We start from the raw sequence: 24,150 nt of genomic DNA on the forward strand, positions 1-24,150 counted from the left end.
TTCAGGAAGGCATTTTTATCTCTCCTTGCTATTTTCTGAAAATCCTCATTGAGAACCTTGTATCTTTCTCTTTCCCCGATAAGTTTTGCTATCCTCCTTTTCTCAGCTATTTGCAAAGCCTCTTCAGATAACCAATTTGCTTTCTTGCGTTTCTTTTGCTTTGGAACTACTTTAGTAGCAACTTCTTGTATTATATCACGAACATCAGTCCACGTCTCTTCAGGCTTTCTGTCGTCTAGATCTAATTCTTGAAATCGATTCCTTTCTTCCACAGCATATTCTGATGGAATTTGATCCAGGTCATATCTGAAAGGACTTCTAGTTTGCTGCGTTTTCTTCAATCGAAGCTTAAATTTGGCAACAAGAAGCTGATGATCGGTGCCACAATCGGCCCCAGGCCTTGTTTTTACTGCTTGTATAGCGCTTCTCCATCTCTGCCGGCAAAGAATATAATCAATCTGATTCCTGTACAGACCGTCCGGTGAAGTCCATGTGTACATGCGCCTCTCGTGCTGTTGAAAATGAGTATTCGCTATGGTCAGGTTGTTTCCTTGACAAATATCTACTGGCCTCTGGTCAGCTTCATTTGATTAACAAAGACCGAACTTGCCTGTAATTCCGGATATTTCTTCACTCCCCACCTTAGCATTCCAGTCTCCTATGAGAAAAAGGACGTCTGATGATGGAGTGCGGTCTAAAAGGCATTGCAGGTCAGCATAAAATCTCTCAACGTCAGTTTCTTCAGCAGTAGTTGGTGCATAGACTTGGCCAACTGTTATGTTGAAAGGGTGACCTTGAATCCGAAGTGAAATCATTCGGTCGTTTTTGGGGTTGTACGCTAGCTCTGCTTTGCCCATTCTTCTGTTTACTATGAAAGCGACCCCATTCCTTCTCCTGGATTCGTGCCCACAATAAAAGACATAATGGTCGCCGGAATTAAATTCTCCTATTCCGGTCCACTTGAGCTCGCTGATACTCAAGATATCAATGTTCAATCTGTCCATTCCTCGTTTGACGACATCCAGTTTACCTTGCGTCATAGGTCTTACATTCCACGTTGCTATGTGATATATCTCCTTGCAACATCGGACTTTTCGGTCGCTTCTCGACACATCCGCAACTGAGCGTCCTTTTGGCTTTAGCCCAGCCGCTTCATTCGTCCTGGAGCTACTAGGAATCGCCCTTTGTTCATCCCCAGTAACATGCGGGACGCCGTCCAACCTGGGGGGCTCATCTTCCGGATCCATATCATTAATGCTATTGTGACTGGCCATAGGGGTTTCTTGGCAGGAAATACTGGAGTGGGTTGCCATTACCTTCTCCAGTGAATCACATTTTTTCAAAACTCTCTGCCGTGACCTGTCTATCTTTGGTGGCCCTACACAGCAGAGCTCACGACTTCATCGAGTTTCGCAAGCCCCTCCGCCCCGACAAGGCAGTGATCCATGAAGGGGACTGTTTCGTAGACTTGGCCATTACATTCTAACTAGTCCTTAGGAACTTAGATATGGTTCGTCAGTTCTGCAGAGGAAAAGTACCGTAACTTGAGACAGGACGTAAAACCACGATTACGACATGACGAGCGGAAATTATGACCTGAGGCTGAATTAAAAAAAGCATACAGCAGCAAAAGAGGCATCTGCAGATTTTATACAAGAAGCTGAAGCGATCAACCCTACAAATGTTGGCTGTTTTTTCTTGTAAACCTCTGTTGCTAGTTACCACGCGTCCTGTCCAGATCTTGGTCTTACGTGCTTTCATAACACGAGGTTCATTCTCCTCTACAACTTGTCGGACGAAGTGGGCCAGAACTCTATTTTGTTCAACTTTATTTCTCTTTCACTGGGTTCTTTCCTGTCCCGTCCAGCAGCAAATGTGATTTTTGCGGCTAACTCATATATCTTACTAATTGCTGAAGGAACTGTTGCTATTCGTTTCGTGTTTTTATATGCCACCTGGACGCGCCCTTCTAAGCGTTTGCCCCTTCCGCTGTGCACAGGAGAAGAATAATTAGAATATTTTACTGAAACACTGGCGTCAGGTGCGACCTGGGTGCGAGTGGTTGAAGTTGCTCTGCTCGAAGCGACCGAGAACTTTATTGAATCATAACAAAGCGGCTGGCTCGTCTGTGTACTCCCTTTGGGATTACCAGTGCTTGAACTTCCTAATAAAATCTAACTAGGTTCAGCCAGAAACGTATCTCATTCTGATTGTCTGGAACTTCCCACAGGAATGAGGGGGAAGGGTTGCTCGAACAAGGGTAGCACTTTTGTTTTGGTTGCTTCTGTCAATAAGCATCGCATTCTGGCGCTATTGCAGCATATAGCAGAAAAGGCACCTAAAGGGAGCAACAGCGCGACCTCTTAGAGGATGTAGATGTATTAATGAGATGTGTCTCAACAATTCAATAGCCAGACTGGCTTGTGCTGAGCTTTTAATTATTTCCGCAGGGAAGAACTCACATTGCTCCTTCGTGCCAGAAAAAATAGGCTCCCCTTCCTACCAAGCAATGTGTTTCTTGAAAGGCGGAAGTCGTAAACAGCAATTTCAAAACAACAAGAGTAAAACTAAATAGGCCCAAGCAGATTGTTCTGATGCTGATCGAAGATATACATCTTCAAATCGTGCACAATGAAAGGCAAGATATTTAAGGCAGGCTACCAACCGTGTTTTTCTTAGAAAAGGCGCATAAGATAGCGTGCCCTCTGCGATTCACAGTAACCGACAGAGTGCCTCGTGAAGCACCTGTACAGTCTTTTCCTGTAGTAAGACACTCTGATGAGCTGGTTGGCTCATATTTGGCGAACGAGTAAACCTGCGCGAAAAACGAGACAAGAAGAAACACACAGGCACAAATAAGGCGCAGTTTGTGCCTTGCGCCTTGTTTGTGCTTGTGTGTTTCTTCAGTCCCGTTTTTCGCGCAGTTGTACTCGTTCGCTTTTCCTCAATATCGATAAAAGGGCCGGCGTTCGACTAGCGTGGACGCCTGGGCTGCAGCAATGCGTCATTGGCTCGAATGTGAGTTATGGGTAGGCATTCAAAACCTCTTCTACTTGGTTCAGCATAATCAACTTGTCTACCGGATCTGTGATCTTATCGCTCTATTTGCTGCCGCGCTGCTCATGGTGGCCTTCCAAGGAAAGCATGTTTTTAGAGCATCGTGGTGCGGCCTCTGTGCAAACCTTTATAAGCTTCAAGGGAACCTGTATACACAGAAAAGGGGCATTCGTTGGATCAGGTGAGGCACCTGCCCTGTGCAAAACATTCCTGTCTAGGTTGGACCACCAACTCGAGCTTAATTCCCGAAACCTCGTTCATAAGAGGTGATACGGTGAACGTTTTACTCATTTTAAAGGTTGACAGCGAAACCTGTCGTGAGACAGTCGAAGTGCTCTTAAAACAATTTTTCTACTTTCCCCAAACATTACACTTCACCCTCGAAAAGATGTAAGACAGCGCATTGTTTTTAAGCATGTAACATTATTTTAGAGTGAATGAAGGCATTTGATAAGTGTATATGCCGCGTTCTAAGAAGACTATTTTAGATTTGTTTTCCTAACACTATAAATTGATTAAAAGAAGCATAGCCATGACATGTGTGATGGGAGCCCTTTCGAGGCACTTGGGAGTATTAAGCACCAAACGAACACGTTCCTGTAGCCTGGCTTTCCACCACACATTTTCGATGCAGCAGCGGAATCATCGATGCGGCAGCTGAGGTACAAGGCGCGCGGGCAGGAGGCGTTAGTCCCTCTAAACGCAGATCTGCTTGAAGTTGTGAGGTTTGGGCACAAGACCGCCTAGAACCTGAAGAGGGTGGCATATAAGCAATGCATTCGATTTGTTTTCGTGTTTTTTTTTGTTTTTTTTTCAGTGAAATAGAAAGCATGGGTTAGCTTTTGAGTCCCTGAAAATTACCTCAGCTCTGTCGACGCGGGAAGGATGGTGAGTGCATGGTCGCGTGTGGAGTCAAGCGTGAACACCAGTACGTTTAATGCGCCGCCAATGTGGTGTACAAGTTCCCGTTGAAAAGCGGCAGAGTTGACGTCGGCCACATGGACGACTGTATCAAGAAATTTATGCACCGACAGCTTTAGCAATCTCCGAAATCTCACAATGGCGCTACTCTCCCATGGCACTGCAGGGATGTTTTGGAAAGGTGAAACCTTAACTCGAAAGTGACGTTTTGAAAATGACATACCGGCGCAAGAGTGGGCTTGACATGTGTGTAAGTGCGCTTACTGTAGCTCTTCTAGTTGGAGGGAACCTGCTTTTGCTTAACCATTGCACATGTTTTAAACCGCTTTTTGTGGTTTTACCATCGTCCTCTCATCCGGATTTCATGAGATATCAACTAATTTTTTTCTATGTAATGCGCATATGGCTGCTTTTCTGTAGCCAGCGCTTTTCTCATAAACCTCAGTTGCTATAGTTGTCCCTCAACATGTCCACATCTTGGTTTTACGTCTCATTTGAAGTCCTCTTTTGGTTTACTGCAAAACATCTCTCATTAACTGGCCCAATCCTCTGCCTTGCTAGCTGTGCTGTTGGACGTCCAGGAATTATTGTTGGTGACACATCTCTTAGGATAGTTTCTACAATTATGGACGTAGAATGTTTTCAAAGAGAAAGAGATGAGAGAAGCAGGGATACTTGTGCTACCAAAATACCGGAAAGGTTGAGGAAGGCTTTTACTTTGTTTAGAGCTAAAGAAGATAGGGAATTCTGGAATAACGGACACGGTAATAACTCTGTTGGGTTGATGTTTCCTAACTAAATTTTTACCAGTGATACGAAAGAGCATGTGGGGAATTTATTTGTGTTTTGAAGGAGCTTGCTACGCCAGATTGCTTCGATCATATTGTTCAAACGCGAAGTCAGCGATTCTGCGATGGCTATGTCCAGGAATTAAAGTTTGAGCCAAGGAGAAGTGAATGAGGCTGCGTTCATGTTGTCATGTTGTAACGCACATGAGGAAGAAGAGAAATCAGTGGTTTGCTAACATTGAGGAAAACATAGAGCCGAGGCTGCCCCGTCGAAGCTAGTGGTGTGGATGATCATGCCTCTGAGAAAATGTTTTTGTATAGTCTCTGTCTGGGAGAAACTGTGGTCATGACGCGTGGGCTCCTTGCGGCAGAAAGCGCAAGTCGGCCTGGAGACGCACACATGCTTGCCTGGCATTCACGCTGGGAAGTAGTTGGTTATGGGTCGTATTCCTCCTTCGTTATTTGTATTCGCTGCTTTGTCGCACATGACCCGCAAGGTTGCAATCTGCAGTACCATACATTTGAATTTGCCAGGTAAAGTGTTTATACGCCCCGCAAAAGCTCTACCGAAAAAGGGAACGCGAAAGCCAGATTGCTGTCTCCCAGACGAGCAGGGAACAGGCAATCATGTCCTGATTCCTCGCAAGACATTTCCAAACAAAAGAGCAATATTGCACGCTACTGTCCTCAACACTCTTAATTTTTCTCGAGACATGAAATAAATCGAGGTACTGGCCAATGAATCGCCTCTATTGTTTAGTCTCATTAGCATGCCCTGAGGACGGAATGCACCTGTATCAGGGACACAGATCGCATCCATTGGCTTGCATACCGACGCTGTTAGTTATTGCAAAAATCTTATTTAGCTTGTCGTTTCGTATTGATTTTTTATCTATTGGTTAAAAAGGCCAGCGTCTACAATAGCATACGTGAGCGTCAGTGCAGTGCAGACACACTTATAATCGGCCATCTAGCGTTTTTACCACGTATTTACATTTCTTTCTTTCATGCATAGCATAGTTCAATAACTTATGTTGAGTCTTCTTTTTCAGTCCCTTCTTTCGCTTCTTTTTTCCTTCGCTTACTTCTCTTGTTTCTTCCACATACTTTCCTGCTAGAGTCCATCAGTTCCCCTTTTCCTACTTAGAGGTTTCTCTTTTTTCCCCTAACCTCTTCCATTGTATTCACCCCTCTCATTCCTCCTACGCCACACATTACTCGCCTCAGGTTGTGTGCGCGACTACCCGTGAAGCGTGGAGATAGTGATCATTGGGAATCTGCCATTCTCTAAATTCTCGTGAATTATTGTCTAGAAAACCGGCAACCACCTCACCCGAAAGAAAGTTGAAGCCTACCAAATAACTTGCGCCCACGTATATAGGCACCCTGCCTCAGCCAGGCGCCACCAATATCGGACACCGTGAAGCGTGCCCACGCAGCCGCATTTGCGTCCACGGGGGTGATAGCCTGGCAGACGACGCGTCGGACGCTAAGCAGTGGAGCGCAGCATACGAGTACATGTAGTAGTTCCGAGAAGCTTCCTGGAGCTCGAAGATGCTGATCCTAAGCGGCAAGCCTGTGGTTGGTCCGCGCACGGGCCTTGCTGATATGGGCCACTAAAACCGAACCGGCTGATGCCGGCCATCCCCCTCGGCCTGAGGTCGGAGATTGAGAATGACTTAGAACAGACGATTGTCTGCCACCGAGATCCGGCAAACGAGTATGGCCGACATGGCCAGCCTACTGCCATGGTCAGGCCATGCATACGCCATGGCTTACCCAAGCATGGCCCAACCAGGCCGCAGTGGCCATTTCGTGTTACTCGCTGCCTCGTGGGTTATCCATTCCTGGTCAGCGGTCAACTCGTTCATGTCCCGTGGTTTACCCATGCAACGTCTGCAGTTAGACTGTGCAAGCAAATTGCTGCTGCAGCAGCAGTTTAGATGCGGAGCGTTTGCTTGAAGTGGGCTCTATCTTTGTAGCATCGACAATATATACCTATTCGAAAAAATCTTCGGGCAGATGAAAAGTACCCTATAATAGCTTAAAATAGGCGACACACCAACACAGATAGATTTAAAAAACACTTTTGAGTGGCTATTCTCAAATACTGAAACGAGCCTAAGTAGCACACAAAATGGAGCACCCATGGTGCCCATATGGGCAAGCCGGTCTAGGGCAAGCACAATAATGCCCGTGACGACCCCTCTATAAGGTCAAGCGGGCAAGACCAAATTCAGATTACACTTGTTTATGCCGCAATGATTGCGGCATAATGATGGCATTACAGGGCTAACTGAGCACATGCTCCCACATCTGACACCTAAAGACCATTCATGGAAAATTTTATTCCAGATGCAAAGCAAATTTGGGCTTTGTATAGAAAAAGCCCGGGCTTACCTAAATGTTGCTTCCCACCCATAAGCCTCATAAACCTCATAAGCCACGGCGAGGCTAAATACGGGCCCGCCCGCAAGTTGTCTATGCTGGTCATTTGAGGGGTATTAGAGGCAAAGTGCGAGGGAACTGCAGGCTTCATGCAGAAAACTCCTGGGCTGCCCCAAATGGGGCTGCACACCAATAACCTGGATAGTTTCCGTATGGGCTGTGGCGGGGCTGCAAAGTGACCATACCCGCTTCTTCCTACATCGGTTACTTGCGGATGCTTTAGGGCATTTACGACGCGGCGGTAGGCCTAAAGCAGACGAAAGGTGGGCGGGCCTAATCGGGGCTGCCCACTCAAAAGTCGAATAGGTCCCGCATGCGTCGCGGCCGGACTGAAAAGCGGACATGCCCCCACCCCAAGTAGCACATAATACGCGGCCCACCTGGGGCCCGTACGGGCAAGTTGGGCCGGGGCAACTACAATAACGCCCATGAGGGCCCCCTTTAGGAATCAAGCGGGCAAGCTTAAATTGGACTTGCCCCTACTTTTTCCATCTGGACATCATATAGGCGTGGAAAGGGCTAACTGAGTACATATTCGCACATATAACCCTCAAGGGTCCCACTTAGAGAATTTTAGGACCGATGCAAAGCAAATTTTGGCTTTTTGTAGAAAACGCCTGGACTAATCTAAGTGGGGCTGCCCACTCAAAAGCCCAATAGATCCCGCAGGGGCCGCGGCGGGGCTAAATACGGGTATGCCCGCACATTGCCTACATGGGACCCATGAGGGGTACTCGAGGGAAGGTCAAACCTAAATGTGGGCTTCATGCAGAAAATTCCTGGGCTGCCCCAAATAGGGCTGCCCACCAAAAACCTAGATAATTTCCGTATTGCCTGATCCGATGCAAATGTGTAGCTATAGCAAATAGAAGACGGCCTAGCCCGAATGGGGCTGCCCACTTAAAAGCCTAATAGGTCCCGCATGATTTGCGGCCGGGCTGAAAAGCGGGCATGGGCCCACGCTGCCCACACGAGTATTTATTGGGGTATTTGTGGGGAAATGCAATATATATTCGTATTCCTTGCGGTAAAAATAAGACCAGCCCATTCGGGATGATCATGAAAGGCCGCATTGAGGCCCAAATCGGCCGTAGGCGGGCTTATCGCTCTGAAACGTCTCCGCCCTATATTTAAGGAACCGTTTTAGTTTTGTAATTCAGGTTATACCGGCCACTAATTGCCCCCTTCTGGAGGTTTCTGATAACTGCCCTAAGCATATCCATGCCAATAATAAAGGCTATCTATTTTTGCTCTGAAACTATGTTAATCATGCAGTATTGACTGAAAATATGCAGCAGTAACTACTCCGGTTTAGAATATATGTACTGCCTCCAAATTGTTCCTGTGCCATTATTATTTTACACACACCACTGAAATAAATATTTATCATTCTGGGGGTGATGTGGGTTAGCCCACATTTTTATAGTGTTGGGAATAGATTTCTTTTATGTTACTGAGTATCGAATACAAGGTAAAGAAATCGTGCTGTGTTTGACACATGATGATTAATGAAACTTGGGCAGCCCCGAAAATGCCAGATTCAACCCATGAGGGCAGGACGTGAGCTAGCCTGAATCGGATAGGCCGCCGCAAAGCCCGAGCCGGTATGATTGAGGTATTGGAGGGATTAATCGACATAAAAATTAAAACCATGATCAATGGGGCAGCAGTGCCTGTACAAACGTAGGACCATTAGTGATTCTGGTATGCTGCCCACATTCGACTATCTGGGTTAAATGTGGGCAGACCAATTGGCGCCGCCCACAGGGATATAAATCGGGACCGATCGTGGCAAAAATGGGCAGCCCGCCCGGGGCCCCTAAGGGTACGCATTGCAAATCCCGCATGGGGCCCGTATAGGCTGCCCCCACTGGCCCAACACGGGCCCTTACGTCATAGCCCTCTTTGTGCTACTTGGGACGCTGACCTTTTTTGGGGTGCTTGCGGGCAAATGCAACGTATATACGGATTCTATGTGGTAAACATAAGAAGCCTAATTGGGGCTGCACATGGAAAGCCACAGTTTGTCCCAAACTGATCGTAGCGGTGCCTAACACTCCGAAACTTCTCGATGCTATTTAAAGGTACCATTTCATTTATACAATTTATAATTTTCGCCCCGGTAATAGCTTTTTCTGGTGGTTTCACATAACTATTCCAAGCATATTTATGCGGTTGCGGAAGGGTATATCCTTTTTACTCGGCCGACTATGTTAATTATGCACTATTAGAGCACATGCAGAAGCAACTACTCCGCCTTGTGAGTATGTACTAGACCACCTCAGAATCTTCCCTGCCCGCTACCGAGGGAGGAGAGGTGGTGAAGGGCGGCAGTTGCTGGCCCTACGGGGCTGGGACGTAGGTCGCACCGCTTGCGGTGGAGGCTAGCCAGCCACTGATTTTTATCTGTTGTAGGCCGTCATTGCACCCGCCACCGCTTCGGTGGTGGCGGACGACGGCTGCTGTTGCGGCGCGCGTCTTCTCTCCTTCTTTTTCTTGTCTATTTTCTCTTCTGTCCGCACGAGGTAGCGGAGGTGGCTCAGCTACAGAGACAGTAGCAGGCCCGTGCATTTTCTTTTCTTTCTTCCTACAGCCACAACAACAACAACAACCGCTACCGAGAGGTAGTGAAGGGTGACTCGGATAGGTCAACGCCTCTTGCGACAGGGGTGGTTGTTGTTTTTGTGGCTGCAGGAAAAGGTAAAAGAAAATGCACGGGCCTGCTACCGGCTCTATAGCTCAGCCACCTCCGCTGCCTCGTGCGGACAGAAGAGAGAAAGTAGAGAAGAAAAAAATGAGAGGGAGAGAAAAACACGAGCCGCAACAACCCTCGTCCACCACCTAAGCGGTGGCAGGTGTAATGACGGCCTACAACAGAAACATTCGGTGGCTGGCTAGCTCTCGCCGCAAACGGCGTTGACCTACCAGTCTCAGCACCATAGGGCCAGGAAAAGTCACCTTTCGCCACCTCACCCAACCATCCTCTAGAGTGCCACCTAATTTTGATCTGGTCAAGGCCGTCATTGCACCCCCACCGTTTCGATGGTGGACGACTGCCATCGCGATGCCCATCTTTCTCACTCTATCTTTCTTCTTCATTTTCTCTTCTGTCCGCACGAGGAAGCGGAGGTGGCTCAACAGAGCCCAGCAGCAGGCCCGTGCATTTTCTTTTCAATCTTCCTACAGTTTTAACCAAACAACCAATTAACCTTCCGACCAACTAACCAACCGACCAGCCAATCAACCTTCCAACCAACCAACCAATCAACCAATCAACCATCCATCCATCCATCCACCCATTAATTCATTCATCCATCGATCCATCCATCCACTCACCCACCCAATCAACCAATCAACCAACCAACCAACCAACCGACCGACCGACCGACCGACCGACCGACCGACCGACCGACCGACCGACCGACCGACCGACCGACCGACCGACCGACCGACCGACCGACCGGCCGACCGACCGACCGACCGACCGACCAACCAACCAACCAACCAACCATCGTTATTATTTGACACAAAATACCGCAATAAACTTACAGGCAATAATTTAGGGGGTGAAGTGGATCAGCATAAAGCGTTTTAAATAAACTTCTCTTAAAGGGACAGAACACTGGAATTTAGGTCGCGATTTTTTTCGCCGCAGTGGAAAGATTGATGTCTAAAATTTGCACTTCCATAACTGTTTTGTTCGAAACTCTGTAGAAACTTTTTACCGGGAATTTTTCGATCAATGCGTGCGCCCGTTTTTATGTAGTCCCATGTTGGAAAGCATGAGCAGTGACCACGATGACCACTGGTGGGCGACAATAAAGACGTACCGAAAACAAATATGACTTTCACTCGCCAGACAGTAATCAGACATTTTTTGCGTAGAGTAACGTCGTTTTCAGTTTCACATTCAATGCTGTTACGGCACAATAACGCACGCCCTCGTCGACGAAAGTTTTAGCGGGCACTGTCATCGCTTCATTCACGAAATTGCAAACGCTGTGGTGCCATCTAGTGGCGAAACCTGAAAGCGTACTTCTTGCAGTGCGAAAGCAGGGGTGGTTTTCAGTTAAGGACGCACTGGAGAGAGCGCAAAATATAATAAATTATGGCAAGCGCTCCTAGAAGAAAACAGAAACAGTGTGCAGTTATGAAAATTAGCGATATTTTGCTGACAGGTAGTCACGTGGGGGGTATGTACACTGAAAGTACTAAGGTTTCTCCGCTAGATAGCGCCTCGCTGGTTTTTATGCGTTTTTAAAGGAATTATGGTGCCCGGACTTACTTTCGGAAATGCGGTTTTGCGCCTAAAATCAGAGGTACAGTTGACATTAGAAACAAATCAGAGATCCGTTGGACGATTAGCACTAGGTGCCCACGGCAAAACTACAAATGAGGCGGTACAGGGAGATATGGGCTGGGCAGCTCAGAGTAAAATATTATATGAGGAACGCCTGAGGAAATTGGACAGGAACAGATGGGCAGCTAAAGTATTTAAATATCTGTACCTAAAAAGAGTTGACTCACAATGGAGGAAAATAACTAGGAAACTAACTAGTAACTATGCTAGTAACAAGGACGGAGAAATAAAGAGCATTAAGCAACAGTTGAAAAACACAGAAGGTAAAAATTGAATAAATTCGATAGAAAAGAAACAGAGTATGGAATTATACGGAAAGTGGAAAATGCAGATCAGGAAGGAAGCTTTCTTTGCTAAGTCAAGAGGCAGTGCCCTACTTTTTGAAGCTAGATCAGGGTGCCTTGGAACACGCAGCTACAAAAAGAAATTTAACAATGGAGATGACGCATGTGCTGTATGTGGAAACTCCATTGAAACAATTGCCCATATTATATTCGAATGTAATGGTATCCATCCGGAAGTTGGTGCAGGCGCAATCACTGTTCCTGAAGCTCTGGGGTTTAGAGATAACAGTGGCAGGGTGAATAAACCGGCGGTGGAAACTAGCAAAAAACGACTGGAAGATTGGTGGCTTAAAAGCAGAGAAGTGACATAATGTTAGTAATGTAGGAACAAAATTTAATAAATAGAATGATGGTTTAGTTAACCATTCTAAATCACTAATTAAGATATAGGGAGAAAAATGAGCATGATAGCTACTGCTACCACCCCGTTTCAAAGGGGACACTCCTATATTCCATCCATCCATCTATGCGATTTTCAATGGCGAATTAAAATTGTAAAGCCTCTTTTCTTTGATATTGTAGTGATCGATCTGTACTATATTAGGCAAGATCTTTTCATCTCCATCAAAATCTCATGACATATTTTGGCCAGTGTTCTGTCCCTTTAAGTTGCAAAGTATCGAATACCAGGTAATGAATACTGCTTAAACTTTCCCATTTGATGGTAGTGGGACTTGGGCAGCCCCGAAAATGACAATTTCAACCCATGATGGAAACACGTGGTCCCGCCTAAATCGGGCTGGCCTCGGTAAAGCTCGCGCCGGTACTATACATGTATTGGAGGGACTGACCGACTGAACATTATAACATTAAGCAATGGGCTGGCACCCGCCTGTACAAATGCAGTGCCCATTAATGATTTTGGTATGCTGCCCGCATTCGGCTATCTGGGCCGAAGCGGGCAGCCGTATTTGGGCTGTCCGGTCGGGTACCAATTGGGACCAATCGTGACAAAATTGCTCAGTCCACACAGGACTCATCTTGGCACGTGTTATAAATCTCGCATGGGGTCCGTATGGGCTGCCCCCACGAGCCCAGCAAGGGCCCCTACTCCATAGCCAAATTTGGGCTTCTTCGGAGGCTGAAACTTCTTTAGTGAAAGAGTAGCATTTTTCGTACAAATTATTACTTGGTCGTTGACCCGCCGTCCTACTCCTTGGCTGTTAGTAGCCATCGCTGGACTGCTGTCATCACGACCCTCATGAACAGGACTTCAATCAGGGGCATGTTGCACCGCCTTACGCATCCTAGAAAATATACGAAAGAAAAAATCAGCTTTCATTCTGTATTCACAGGAACAGCGATTTTCCAGTCCGTTAAAAGGAATAAACGCTGTCACTTACGCCATTATAATGAGAATTTTCATCGTTATTAGTGCTAAGATTCGATGTTGTAGTGACCGCACCCGCCGTCCTAGTCCTTGGCTGTAAACAGCCATCGTTGGACTTCTGTCATAACGACCCTCGTGAACAGAACTTCAATCAGGGGCATGTTGCGCCTTCTTACGCATCCTAGAAAATATACGACAGAAAAAATAGCTTTCATTCTGTATTCACAGTCCGTGAAAAGGAATAAACGCTGTCACTTAGGCGATTATCATGAGAATTGTCAGCGTTATTAGTGCTAAGATTCGATGGTGTAGTCATCGCATAATATGTGAAGTCGACTGAAACTTGGGATGTGTATTTTACACATATACTGCGTGTCCCAACTAATCTGTTCCAATGGCTAAAAAAATAAAATTTGAGAGCTAGGCGATGGAGGCAAGTTATATATTTCATGCAACTATCTCAAGCGCCACAGAAATCTTCTTGTTCGCAATATTTAACTGATATTATTTACCTAAAATCCTTAATATTGACCTTCGACAATACGTGACATTGCTACGCTGTGGAGCACATCCACAAACCCCTCCCCTCATTAGTTTTCATAAAAATACCTCTTGTGTTTTTCCAGATAAAGAAGAAAATCCCCCAAAATAACCTGGCCAGATAATTAAATTGAGGGCTTGACTCTACGGCTCAGCGCCGCGGTAGATCTAAAAAAGTCCGCGCCAGCCAAATCATTCGGAGCGACTCAATTTGCTTGTTTTTATTACGATTGACAAATAATACTCCTCACAGTTATATCATTAGAGTTTTCCAGCCTTTATCATAATTGCAAAGTGCAACGTGCTCGATATAAGTTACCCCTTCATGAGCCTCAAATGACATTAAATGATGCGAATCGAACGTCGCCAGCATTTCAGCCTTACTCTGAAACAGAATCATATATTGGAGCTTTCCCTTTGAAACGGGGTAGTAGCAGTTGCTATCATGCTTTTTTTTCCCGCTATATCATATTTACTATTTTAGATCAGTTTACTATGCCATCAATCTATTTACTGAATTTGTTCTGCATTGCTAACATTATATTACTTTTCTGCTTTTAAGCCACCAATCTTCCAATCGTTTTTTGCTAGCTTCCACCGCAGGTTTATTCACACGGCCACTGGTATCTTTAAACTCCAAGGCCTCAAGATGAGTGACTGCGCCTGCATCAACTTCCGGATGGATACCATCACATTCGAGTATAAGATGGTTAATTGTTTTTGTGGATCTACCACATACTGCACATGTGCTACGCTGCTTATTCTAAGGCTCCCTGATTTAGCTTCAAAACGTATGGCACTGCCTCTTGAGTTATCAAAGAAAGCTTCCTTTCTGATCTGCCTTTTCCACTTTCGGTATAGGTCCACACTGTTTCTTTTCCACACAATTTATTCAATTTTCTGTGTTTTTCGTCTGTTGCTTAACGCTCTTTTTTTCTTTGTCTTTGTGACCAGCATACGTACTGGCTAGTTTCCTAGTTCGTTTCCTCCATTGGGAGTTAACGATTTTTAGGTATAAGAATTTAAATACTTTAGCTGCCCACCTGTTACTGTCTAATTTCCTCAGGCGTTCCTCCTATAATATTTTACTCTGAGCCCTTGACGCCTACGGCGCACCCTCACGGGAACTAATGTTACCTAACAGCAAGTATAATAACACAACTAATAACGCTTCGGCTTAGGCTTAATATTGCTACGAAATGCTACGAAGATGACGAAGCGGGCAGTGGCGCGGGGCGGAGGGCTCGCGCCAGGCCCGCTGGCCATTTAAGTATATTTCATCATCATGTTATCGCGTCGTTCTGTTTTTGTTGTGTGGCCGTGTTCCATCACTTCGTCATGCCACCACGTAAAATTTGGTTGGAGGTGCGGTTGATCCCCTTCCTCGCCTTGCACCGTCGAAGCCAACCGTACGCCGGGTCCATCTGCCGAAAGCCCGTGGAGATGGCCGCTCAGCTCTGCCCCAGCCCTTTTTTGCTCAGACCCGACCAGCCGCTGTCCCCAGCCTCGTCCCCAGCCATGACCACAACACACGACGACCAGCAAGAGCCCAAAGCCGACCCGGCCGACCCTACCGACCCCACGACGAAGCGACCTCACAACCACTCGAGGGAAGACAGCACCCCCGCCCAAGCCGTTCGGCGTGTCCATGAGCCTTGGCCTTCGGCAAACGGTGAAGATTGTACTTGATGCTCCGGTGCAAGCATTCTTCCCATCTTCGCAATCATTGTGGTGTCCAGCGTTTCATGTCCCAATCCTGTGTCGGTGTTCATCGTCACGTCATGCATTGGATTTCTAGCAATCGATCGGGACGATCGCCTGGTGGCCCCGGGTAATGCTACGAAGATGACGGAAGCGGGCAGTGGCGCGGGGCGGAGCGCTCGCGCCAGGCCCGCTGGCCATTAAAGCATATTTCATCGTCATGTTATCGCGTCGTTCTGTTTTTGTTGTGTGGCCGTGTTCCATCACTTCGTCGTGCCACCACGTAATAATATTATTCGATATTAAAAATAGTATCTTGCCAAAACAAACCTTTGTTTACTTTATTTATTGCGTCGTGTTACGAAAAAGTTAGGAGACGGTCCCTTGTCGGTTTGTACCACGTTGTGTTATCAGCGTTTGCCGTGGATTCATAACTACCGGTCCGGAGCCATGTTACAAGTCACTGGTAATTGAACGATTTCGTGCTTTGTCATGATGTACTCTCAAGGCTGCGTCAAAGGTTCATCATTTAGACGTCACACTCACAAAATTGTGAACGGAGTCCGTAATTCGGCCCTGCATATATACACTCGTCTTCACGTTTTTACGCCGTCAACCACGCCACACAGAATACCCGGTGCTTGTCCGATCCCTCTTTCGCCTGATGTATCGCCTCTCGGCTGTATTTATTTTCGCCTAAACTTTATCGGACCTCTGCATATCCATACTACAACACATACCAAAGAAGATATATTACACAATGTATATAACAAATCTATGTCAGGGACCATTAGGTTCGGCGAAACCTATGTGTAACGTGCGTGTCCTAGAGATATCTAGAAGACACGTTGTTTGAGTGTGTGCGAGCGACGCTGCCCGGTGCATAACAGCCGTCGCTTTAAAAATGTCATCAGTGATGCAGCATTATTAAGAGTGACCTTCCAAGTGTTATCATTTAGGCGCGGTTTGTTTCTCTTATGTACCTCAACATGTTTTATTTAATGACGCCAAAGAGTTAAGGAGCTCGTGACGAAGAAAATCTAGGGATGTTCAGCGTCCGTTGGAAACAATGATTTGGGATTCTTATGAAAAAGAAATACGGAGGGTGCAAGTAGCTGAGCATATTCACGAAATCGTTGCACGTTATTATATACTATAATTTGGAGCATTCTCCGGTATTCGTACTTGTGCCCAGGCCTACAGCATGGCGAATGCGCACACTGCACATACTAGGAATTCTCATTGGTCCAAGCTTGGTAGAGGATCGCCTAGAGGCTATGTTTTGGTGTGTGCAACTCAGCAGCATGTATATGGGTACTGCGCTATATCGTATAATAAAACAGAAAACGAGGAAAATATTAAAAACGTGATATCGCATTTCATTGCTGAGGTGAAGCTTAGTCGACCTTCAAATGTTTTTAACATACGGGCAATTCCTTCATTTCGGTGATTTCAAATGTTGGTTCATGACGGGCTTCTACCTCACCAAAGACGTCCATTTCAGGAAACTGCACAGCAGGCGCCAACACCGTCGCCAGCGCATGACGCTGGACTGAAAGACATGGCTCCTATTTGAATTGGTCCGTTTAGAGTGTACCTCATAAGCATGACGCTGGGTAGCTGCTATGAACAGGCCGAATACGCTCCGCCTGCACGACGTTGTGACTGGCCATAGGGTTTCCTTGGCAGGAAATACTGGAGTGGGTTGCCATTACCTTCGACGGTTGTTGCGGCGGGCGTTTATTAATCGCTGACTTGTGTGTCATCCTTCCCTTGCGTGTTTTGTGTGTGCTCACGTTTAAAATTTTGTTCGCAGCTCAGGTCCTTTGTGCCCGCCGGAGAAGTACTTGTTTTTGTTGCTATTGACCTGGTATGAGTGTTACTGTTAGAAAAAATACGGCGATGGTATCATTTTCCGAGCGCTCGTTGAGAGCTGTCAACCGAAGGCGCTTTTCATTATCTGCAGGCCAAGCATTTTTTACATTTTAAATATTTCCGCTTGATTCGCTAGTCGGCATGTGGAAAATAAGCACATTTTGCTTCTTGACGACCTGTGCCTGGGCTTTGCTTGCGCCTGGGATATACGAGTCGCCGCCGGGTGTATTGGTCAAGATGACGTTGTAACATTTAATGTAACCCTGCCTATGAATGCTTGCCTAGCTGAAACACGAGTGCACTTTTAATAGGTATTTTTGACTATCCGTTCTTTTAAAGTCCTTTTTGGTTATCGCAGTTTTCAAAAATGCCGCTAGATAAACGTCGAAAATAACCACAGGAACGTTCCCGGAGTCGCGAAATAACCGCTGGTGCGACTTAATTCTGCTGATATAGGGTGATATAGGGGGAATAGATATTCATTACCGCATCTGTCAAATTTTGTTCCCCGCCGAGTGTGATTGTTCCATATTATATGTTTTGGATTGCTTAGACAAATATTACCAAATACTACAAACATATTCCTCTTCGCGCAGGTTTGTGCAAGTAACAAAATGTGCGCGTACATGTAAATGGGTTAACCTTAACAGTGAATGGTAATGACGTAATGAGCATCTCAATTTAGTTAGTTTTTTTTTAAAGTTGCCCTAACAGTCGGGTTAAATCGTGCTTACATCATTCCAGCGCTGCTTTATGTTTTATTCAGCATCCCCTATTGGCTCACATTTGAGCCGTGGATGCTGGCTGGCTGCTGGCCAACCTGGTACGTGGCTGACCGTGGGCCCCCAAATGCCCGAGCAACCACTGCCAAACAGGGCGGCGTTTAGTCGCGGTTGCGAGCTCGGACCATGAGTGCTGGCCAACTTCTGCCAAACCTAGTACGTGGCCGGGATCGGGCACCCAAAGACTGAGCAACCGTAGCTGATTGGTCGGCGTTCAGTCGGGTGCCTGAGCTTGAGCCTTGGTCGATGGCCGATTTCCACCCAACCTGGTACGTGGCCAACCATGGGCTGTAATTTGGCCAAGCATTCTTGGCTGGCCAGGTCGGCTGCCGCCCACCTCCCGATAGTCGGCCACTGTGGTCAGCCTGTCAGTGCCACCTGGGGATATTGATACGGGGCAGAAGGCTAGCACAGGAAACCACAGCAGGTGATGGGCAAGCGTTCACAGCACAGTAGAGCAGAACACAGCAAGTGTTCAGGCACGTCCCAACGGTTTGTTAGCTTCGTCTTCCTTTCGCGTCACTACTGTTTATCGTCCTCTTCTTCAACATCCAGCGACGCGCAGGGCATATATGTAACATTACCCCCCCACGGAAAGCACAGTCTCGGTGCGCATTATGTCGAACTACTTCAGGTGTAGTATGGCTTCATTCGGGCGACATGAACGATCTCGGTACGTGGCATAGCGGAATGTTGCGGCGGATGCACAGGGGTGATCTCGTATGTCACCGGAGTGACTGGCCGTAAGACACGGTAGGGTCCTGCGTAGCGTGGCAAGAGCTTCTCACACAGCCCAACTCTACGAGCGGGAGTCCAGAGCAAGGCGAGAGAGCCGGGAGAGTAGTGGAGGTCGCGGTGGCGAGAATCATGGTGGCTTTGCTGGGAATTTTGGGAGGAAGCTAGTCGGCGGCGAAATAACCCGGGCGGCGTTAGCTCGGGATATGGCGTTACGAACATAGGAGCTGGCATTAACGGTGGGAGGCAGTATGCTGTCAAACGGAAGGGGAGGGTCGCGGCCGTATAGAAGATAGAAGGCGGAGTAGCCCATTGTGTCGTGACGGGAGGAATTATATGCGAACGTTACAAACGGCAAAGTAACATCTCAGTCACGGTGATCATCCGATACATACATTGACAACATGTCCGTGAGCGTGCGGTTGAGGCGTTCAGTGAGGCCGTTCGTTTGTGGATGGTAAGCGGTGGGGAAATAGTGCTTAATGGAGCAGAACCGAAGAATTTCGTCGACTACTCGAGCAAGAAAGCAACGGCCACGGTCAGTGAGCAACTGGCGTGGAGCACCATGGAGCAGGATGACGTCGTGGAGAAGAAACGCAGCCACGTCAGTTGCACAGCTGGTAGGTATCGCTCGGGTGACAGCGTAGCGCGTAGTATAATCCGTGGCCACCGCAATCCATTTATTCCCCGACGAAGAGAGTGGGAAAGGCCCGAGGAGATCAAGGCCAACTCGGGAAAACGGGTCTACTGGAATGTCGATCGGCTGCAGGTATCCAGCAGGCACCACCGATGGCTTCTTCCGTCGCTGACACCGGTCACAAGAAGCCACGTAACGACGAACAGAGCGATAGAGGCCCGGCCAAAAGAAACTTCGGCGGACGCTGTCGTACATGCGAGATAGACCAAGATGACCCGCAGTGGGCACATAGTGCAGTTGCTGTAGAACGGTGGCGCGCAGGTGTTCGGGGACTACGAGCAGAAGCTCGGCGCCATCTGGTCGCATATTCCGCCGGTATAAGGTGCCGTTGTGGAGCACGAACAAAGCAAGGGTTGCATCAAGGTGATTAGTGCTGAGGCGATTGATAATACTGCAAAGCTTGGGATCTAAGCGCTGTTCATGGCGAATGTTTAAAAGGTCAGAGATGGCCAACACACATTTGTCATCGTCACACTCGCTGGTGGGTGGTAGATCTACCGGGTGGCGGGAGAGGCAGTCGGCGTCAACGTACAATCGGCCGGACTTGTGGACGACAGCAAAAGTGTATTCCTGAAGGCGGAGGGCCCAACGCCCCAGGCGACCAGTAGGGTACTTCAGCGTAGAAAGCCAACATAAGGCGTGGTGGTCGGTGATGACGGAGAACGGGCGGCCAAACAAGTAAGGGCGAAACTTTGTAATGGCCCACACGAGGGCTAAGCACTCACGTTCTGTGATCAAGTAATTCCTCTCAGCCACAGAAAGGAGGCGACTGGCATAAGCAATGACGCGGGTGCGACCCATCTGCTGTTGGGCAAGAATGGCACCAATACCGTGACCACTGGCGTCGGTGCGTACCTCCGTTGGTGCTGAGGGATTGAAGTGTGCCAGGATGGGTGGGTTGGTGAGGGCCGCAATGAGCGCAGAAAATGCTTGAGATTGTTATTGGTCCCAGCAAAATGGAGCGTCGTTCTTCAGAAGATTGGTGAGTGGACGAGCCGTCTCCGCAAAGTTGGGGACAAACAGCCCAAAATAGGAGCAAGGGCCTAGAAAACTACGCACGTCACTGGTACAGCGGGGTGTAGGAAATGCACTTACAGCACGTATTTTGTCTAGGTCGGGTCGAAAGCCACGTGCGGCGACCACGTGACCGAGCACCTTGAGTTCACGTCGGCCAAAGCTACACATCTTCGAGTTGAGCTGAAGGCCAGCTCTTCGGAAGACTCCAAGAATGGCTTCAAGGCGATGGAGATGGCTCTCGAAGGTCGAGGAAAAGACAATAGCGTCACCGAGATAACATAAATACGTCGTCCATTTGAAACCGCGCAAAAAAGAATCCATCATGCGCTCGAATGTTGCGGGCGCATTACACAGACTAAATGGCATCACCTTGAATTGGTACAGGCCATCAGGCGTGACGAAAGCGGTCTTCTCTCGATCCTGTTCGTCAACAGCGATCTGTCAATACCCAGAACGGAGATCAATCGAAGAAAAATAGCTGGCACCGTGCAAGCAGTCAAGGGCATCATCTATCCTGGGGAGCGGGCAAACGTCCTTCCTTGTAATTTTGTTGAGATGTTGGTAATCAACGCAGAACCTCCAGGTATTGTCCTTCTTTTTAACAAGCACGACAGGTGATCCCCAGGGACTTCTGGAAGGCTCTATAATGTTCCTTGCCAACATCTTGTCGACTTCATCTTGTATGAGGCGACGTTCAGAAATGGCGACTCGGTAAGGTCGTCTGTGAATTGGGCTGGCGTCTCCGGTATCGATGCGATGTGTAACGAGGGACGTTTGACCCAAGGGTCGGTCACCAAAATCAAAAATATCACTGTACGATGTCAGTAGGGTCGTAAGTGCTTTAGCACGATCAGGGCGCAAGTCAGGAGCAACCATGCCGGATATACGGACTTCCTGAGGCGGGAACGGGGCAGGTCGTGTCGGCACTGCGGCAATAGGGTCACGTAAAAGAGCAGCCACAATAAACTCCGACAATGGGGTCAATTCGGCGAGAGAAATGCCCTCAGGAAGAACTTGCACAAAAGAGCTGAAGTTAAGAACTGGAATACAAGTGCTGTTATTCGCTACATGCACTATATTGTGAGGTAGAGCGATGCTACACTCAAGTGTCACGTTAGTTATGGGGCAAATAACGTAGTCGCCATCCGGAACGGAGGGAAAAGGCGACATCAGCACATACACTGCGGCTTCTGGTGATAGGCGACTAAATGTAGCGGAGCGGAGATGGAGCATTGAAGTTTCAGGAGTTTTGTTGTCAGGGCAGAGCGGCATGTCTAGATGAATCAGGCCAGAAGAACAGTCAATGAAAGCGGAGTTTCTGTTACAAAGTCGAGTTCTAATATAACTTCATGAGGGCAACTGGTGAGGACTGTAAATAGCACAGGGATGTGGCGGTCGGCAATTGTAACTCTCGCAGTACACATACCAATGACAGTAGTTGTGTTGCCATCAGCAACACGAACGGTAGTCGAGGAAGCAGGTGTGAGGACTTTGTTGAGGCGTCGACGGAGCGAGGAACTGAGAACAGTAATGTGGGCTCCAGTGTCAATAAGGGCAGAAACGGAGACTCCGTCCACAAGAATATCAATGAGGTTACGTCTAGGTGAGGGGGTCAGTTCCGAGTTGACAGTCCGGGTCGGGAATGCAGCGTCACTCCAGGGCGCTGCACTCGCTAGTTTCCCGAGTAGGCACCGGCGTGTGATGGGGAGGAGTTGCGGTGAGATACCGGTGAACAGGATCGACGAGCCAGTGGGGATGGAGGTCGGCTGGTGCGACGGGCAGGGGGAACGGTTACGTTTCGAGTCTCATCTTGTTGAGAAAGATAATGTCCTGGTCCATCGTAGACGGAACGGAGCTGCTCTGGTTGGACAGGGAAGCGTCGAGGTCCTTGGTAGTATCGGTGGTCGGCGTTGTAATGGGATCGAGGAGCGAAGAAGGTACGGCTACGGCAATAACGCGATGTGTGACCGGCGCGACAGCAAATGAAGCAAATTGGCCTGTCGTCTGAGGTGCGCCACTCTGCAGGATTGCGACTAAGGTAGCGACGTGGGGATGGTGTGCTGGCAGTAGCAGCAGCCACTACAGGATCAGAGTGGGATGGTGGCGTGGGCGACACGGGGCTGGAGGAGAGGCTGACGTTTGCAAGTTCTTAGCGAACTACGGCCTGTATCATGGCCACGGTGTCGGGTAGCGGAGACATGAGTGGTGTTGGAGCTAAGGCCTCGAGTTCTCTACGGACGATACGAGTCATGTTCGTGGGATGAGAAGGCTGTTGCAAAGCGGCCAGATCGTCGCAGGATGATGTAGCTGCGGTGTTTGGAAGGCGTCTCAAAGTGATTTACGAGGCGTCGTTGTTTAGCCTGCTCGAATTTTCGACAAACTTGAAGCACTGAGTCGACGGTGGAGCAATTCATGCAGAACAGGATGTTGAACGCATCATCCGCAATGCCCTTGAGGATATGACCTACCTTGTCATTTTCCGTCATTGAGCAGTTGACCTTGCGACACAGCGCAAGCACGTCTTGAATATACGCAAGGTAGGACTCCGTTGAGGATTGGATGCGAGATGAAAGTTCTGTTTTTGCTGCGACAGCTCGACCAATGGGCTTCCCGAACAGGTCCTGAAGCTTTTGCTTACAGATTGTCCACGTCACCAGCTCTTGTTCGTGATTTTGGAACCACGTGCGAGCGGTTCCCGCCAAATAGAAAATGATGTTGGCCAGCATAATGGTAGCATCCCAGTGGTTGTTCTTGCTGCAACGCTCGTACTCATCCGGCCAATCTTCCATGTCTGTCTTGTCTTCGCCATTAAATATGGGACGGTGGCGAATTTTTGTGAGCACACTCTAAGAACTGGAATTCTTATTTCAAGAGTCAAACAGCCTAATTACTCCTGAAGATCTCACTTCACTCCTGCCATATGCGAGGAAGATTGAAATGGCGTTTCAATCTTCCAAGGAAAAATGAGTAAAGTGAACATTCTACTCCTGCAGATTTAGATAGCATTAAAGGTTGTTTTCCTCCTGCGATAAAGAAATTACAACTTTCCGTACCACACATGTTTCGATTGTTGCTCGGGCAGCACAAGTGTCCGTATTGGACATTGAAGCAGGCTTCTTTTTCATTTTTTCCTCCTGTCTGCGTGATACCGCATTAAATAGTAGTAATCAGCTATCAAAGGTAAAGGCTTCCAGGCGTGTCGCCTGCTCCTGTTTTCAACTACGAAACTGTCAACTGCTCAAAGCAAAGTTACCTGAAGAAATGAATAACCTACAACCATCTAACTTCACAAATGAACTTTATTATTTGAAAATAATTTATGCATTTACAAATACTTGATAGTTATCAAACTCACGCTCCCTCTTCTGTTTGTTTTTTTGCGTTGCGCAACTGTTGCTCTACTTGTTCAGTTCAAGCGCTGCGTTAGCTGTGCGTTGTTTGTTCTTGCGGCCTGTCAGTTACATTGTATTTCGCTTAGCAATCCTTTATTACCGCCGGCTTGACCTTTTAAACTGCCCTGTTATATCATTATGAAATGCATCGCAAGCCTCAAGC

This window comes from Amblyomma maculatum, chromosome 6 (assembly GCF_055883805.1).
Source record: "Amblyomma maculatum isolate TAMU_Amacu chromosome 6, ASM5588380v1, whole genome shotgun sequence".
In the NCBI taxonomy this organism is placed as follows: domain Eukaryota; kingdom Metazoa; phylum Arthropoda; class Arachnida; order Ixodida; family Ixodidae; genus Amblyomma; species Amblyomma maculatum.